This window comes from Oryzias melastigma, unplaced genomic scaffold (assembly GCF_002922805.2).
Source record: "Oryzias melastigma strain HK-1 unplaced genomic scaffold, ASM292280v2 sc00918, whole genome shotgun sequence".
In the NCBI taxonomy this organism is placed as follows: Eukaryota; Metazoa; Chordata; class Actinopteri; order Beloniformes; family Adrianichthyidae; genus Oryzias; species Oryzias melastigma.
The window spans coordinates 1-4,487 of NW_023417503.1; the positions used below are offsets into that span (position 1 = coordinate 1).

The window sequence follows — 4,487 nt, forward strand, 5'->3', positions numbered from 1 at the left end:
TCTTTGTTTTCTCCTTCAGTAAATCAGACTCTTCCTTTTCTTTGTTATATTGGAGGAATCGCTCTTCTGCATTTGAGCTCTGGACCTTCAAATCTGAAATTTGACTCTCCAGATCTTTGTGCAGTTTCTCCAAAACACATTTCTCCTCTGACAGTTTGGAAAAGTCTTCCTTTAATTGGTTGTGTTCCTGGAGACGTTTTTCCAAGTTTTTAACTTCCTGTTTAGACGCTGCGGTGAGCTGACGTAGATTCAGGACTTGACGTATCAGAGTAGTCATGTTGCTCTGAAGAAGAAGGGTTTCTTCCTGCACAGAGATCTTTTCGTTTTTCAGAGAATCAAGTCTTTCTTCTTCTCTGTTTAAACGTTTTATTTCCTCCTTTAGTTCTTGAATCTCCAGTGTGAGATTTTCGTTTATTTTCCTCTTCTTCTGGGTTTCTGCGTGGACTTTGTCACAATCAGAACCCAGAGCTTGACGGCGTTTGACAGACTTTGTCAAAGCTGTCTTCTGGAGGTTCTCTGTTTCCTCCATCACTGGCTCCAGCTGATGCTGTTCTGGATGCTCAGCAACCAGCTCATCACTTTTCATTTTGTTCATTTTTCTGCTTGAATTTTTTCCTTTGTGGTCAAAATGCAGAATCTTTAAAATGCTTCTAAGGTCTTTTAAGATGCTTTGCTGAAAAACGTTAAGAATGTATATATCTGTCAGGTAAAAGACAATGTTATCCATTTTGTGATGATGTCACATTACAAAGTCAGTCGTCTATCTGATGAGAGCTGACGTGACGTGATGTAAGACAACGTCGAATCACGCGCTAGCTTTTAAAGGAGCAATGACGTAATGACGTTCTAATCGAACGACAACGTAGCGCTACGTCATCTTTCAGTGAGACTTTGAAAAAATATATAAACAACAACAACAACAAACACTGATCATAATAATAACAAAAGTAATAATGTTGTACCTCGACAGCCGCCGTCAGGCCCGCAGTGGCTATTCGGCGGGTTCGGGAGGTTTTCCCGCCGTTCGGGTAACGGTTCAGTACTTCCGTCAACAGAAAGACGCCCCGCTCTTTCCGGAAGTGGAGCACAGCGGGTTCCGGTCGCGGCGCACCCTGAGCAGAGACGCCCCGCGTGGCTCCCGCCGGCGGAGGAGAATTCTTTAGTGAAGTGGCGCTAATCTCCTTCAAGATAAAGTCCCTCTGAGATGACAAAAAGCGGGAAAAACTTTAACGGGGATCAAGCGACCGGCGGTAAAAGAAGACATGAAACAGTAAGCACCCACTGAAACGGTGATGGTGAGTAGAAGACCGTCTCCATCTGTGAAGAATCCTCCTAAAAGTCTGAAAAAACAGAATGAACAATCGGTTAGTTTTTTAACCTTTAACATTTTATTCTGAAAGGTCTGTCATAGTCTCCGAGCCTGATGTGAAGGAAGAAAAAGATTGACTGTATAATAGAACTGGACTGAGTGAGTCCTCCCCCTTGGCATCCCAAACAGGAAGTACCCACTGGCTCCAAGAAGCTAAAACCCTGATGATCAGGGGTCTGCGGCTCCGGGACCACATGTGATTCTTTTACCCTCCATTGTGGCTCTTTGGTTAAAATAAAATGTAAAAAAAAAAAAAATAGAAAATTAACTTTAAAGGAAAAATTGAGTAAGTAGCAACATTTAAAAGTAAATGAACTTAAACTTTATTCAACTCATTCACATACCGTTGAAGGTATTCAAGGATTTAAAGTGTTTTTAATATATGGCAGGGGTCACTTCATTACATTTAGTTTTTGTTGGTTATATTTATGTATTTGTTTCTGAANTGCACGTGTGGAGTGTGCATGTGTGGAGTGTGCACGTGTGGAGTGTGCATGTGTGGAGTGTGCATGTGTGGAGTGTGGAGTGTGCATGTGTGGGGTGTGCATGTGTGCGTTCCTCCGGGTTCCTCCCACCGTCCCAAAACATGCCTCATAGGTTCATTGTGACTCTAAATTGTCCTCAGGTGTGAACGAATGAACAGAATTAAAAGCAGGTTTTTATTAGGATTCCTTAAGTGTTTTACAACTATATGTGTTTTCAAGGGATCTTATTTTCACTCTGTCCTAGTTTTCAAATTAAAAGCTTTACTAAAACGTAATTTGATTTAAAAAGAGAAAGAAAGAACGAACTTCTAAAAAAGCATGAACGGCAGAGCTTCCATATCTTCACCTGCTTCACGTCTAACACCAACATGTTCCTAAATCCTGCAGCACATTCGTTGTTGTCACAGGTCAGAGATTCTTCAGAGCGTCTTTAATGAAGCCGGTTTCACATTTCACACCAGTGGTTTCATTTGTGTGATTTATGCATGCCGCTGGATTCACCTGCTCCTCCAGGATCTGGTCTTCGGCTCCTCTGGGATCTTCCTGCTGCTCTCTGCCTCCTCCGGTCGCTGCACCTCCAGGTGGATGTGACTGGGGGAGGAGGGGCAGCTGCGGGTAGACGAGTCGTGGGAGGAGCCTGTCCGACTGCTCTCCCTGCAGACGTCCTCGGACCACAAGGACACGAGCTGCTGGAGGTCGCTGATTCGCTCCAGGACGCTGTCCAGCGCAGAGAAGACGTCCTCACCTGCCAGCAGCTGACTCACCTGATAGAGGAGAGCGCACCTGCATCACTGATCCGGCTCCAACCCACACGCCAACTTCACCCCAGAGGTGACAAACGTCCACAGAGACGACAGTTTGATCAGACTTTATGGACAAAGATGAAACTCTTAGATCAATATTCTGATTCAAGTGTGTTGAGAAACTTTCTTCAGTCGGAGTTTGCAGGTTAAGCCCCGCCCCCTGTGGGTCACATGACACAGGTAAAGTGTGTGCATCTCAGTAAATCAGATTCTTTCTTTTTCTTGGAGTAAAACTGAAGACATAAAGTCTTTAGAGTTGAAGTGGGAGGGGCACATGGACCAGAGTTTCCAATGTCCTCAACTAATGGGCGGGGCAAACTAAGGTTAGGTTCAGCTAATGGACAACCATCAGCCAATCAGAAACACGCTGGCGTTCACAGACAGACCATGACCTCAAAACTCATGTTATCTTTTAAATGACGTCAAAACTAACTTCCACTGTGACACAAACGAAGAGATACATTTAAAAAAAACTGTGGTTTTGGTTCTGCAGAGTTCTGCTGTGAGAACCAGAAGTTCTGCTTCAGCAAACACAAAATCACCTCTGACTCCTCGCTGGTGCGTTCGGCGTCGCTACCGCCTTCACTTTCTGACAGATGCGGGTCGTCGGGAACGTTGTCGTACACGCTCAGTCGGTTGTCAAGCACAGGAAGTCGTTCAGGGACGCCGGAGGGGGCGTGGCCCTGATCAGCCAGAGACCATGCGGCGTGCCGGTTTCTGTAACCATGGAAACTCCCAGTCCTCCAGTTAACAGAGTTGCTGTCTGTGATGGCGGACAGGGCGGGGTGTTTGTCAGCGAGGGCCGTGGGGAAGGTCCCGGGCTTGTGTCCCTTGGGGAGGTGAAAGACCTGCCGGCGCCCGCCGTTGACCCGGTTCCTGTAGTCCTGAGGATTCATCAGAAATAGGAGATGGAAGATGAAATAAATCTGTGATGGCAGGAAGTTCATGCTGCACTTCTTCAGGATCTGAGGGTGAGGAAGACTCTGGATCAACCCTTCACTTCCACGGGTCTGATCCCTTCAGAGAGATGGTAGGAGCATCACGAGGAACCGCCGGGTTCTACACACTAAAGCTCAACATCAAAGCAGAAATCAGAGAACAGTCGTTTTACTTTTATTCAACACAAAATAAAGAGACAGACCTCTGATCCCGACTGGGTCTGGTGGTTCCGAGAGGAGCCGATCCCGGCGCTGCTGCTGGAGCGTTTGCAGTTGCTCCTGACCCGGGTGACCGGGCTGGGCGTGCTGACGGCGCTGCTGCTCTCAGAGTGACTGCTGCTGCTGCTGATGGTGCGAGGAGACGAAGGCGACGAAGACAGGCGGCTGGTGGGAGGAGTCTGTGGGCTGGAGGCGTCGACACTGTTAGGTGACCCGAACAGAACCACAGGGGTCCAACACGGTCCACTAAACCGGGCTGAGGTCCACTTGCAGAGGAGGAGCTCGGTTCAGAGAACAAACGAACCTAATGTGACATCAGATGTATGGCCCCGCCCCCTGAATAAAAAGCCACAACATAAAGCAAATAAAATCCTCTAAATCACTTGTGTCAAAGTCAAGGCCCGAGGGCCGGATCCGGCCCTCCAGATCATTTTATCTTATTGTTATTAATGGTCCAATATTTTCTTGAGCTCATTTCTAACTTGTATAATTTTGAGAAAATATATTTTTATGGAGAGTAAAATATTGAAAGTTTTTTAAGGTTTAAGTTGATTTATTCTGGAATAATATTCCTGCCTTTTTATTATTCATAATTGTGTTAAAATGTCCCTTTAAAAAGTGAAATTCCGCGATCTTTTTGGACTATTTTGGAATTTACTAAGATTTTTGAGGC

At 45.9% G+C, this 4,487-nt stretch overlaps 1 long non-coding RNA gene across 1 annotated transcript; it reads left to right on the top strand.

The window, feature by feature from the left end:
• Positions 1–1,152: 1,152 nt before the first annotated feature.
• Positions 1,153–1,626, top strand: LOC118598482. The gene is made up of 2 exons (XR_004947556.1): positions 1,153–1,295; positions 1,401–1,626. It is a non-coding gene; the product is annotated as an uncharacterized LOC118598482 (long non-coding RNA).
• The last annotated feature ends 2,861 nt before the right edge of the window (positions 1,627–4,487 follow it).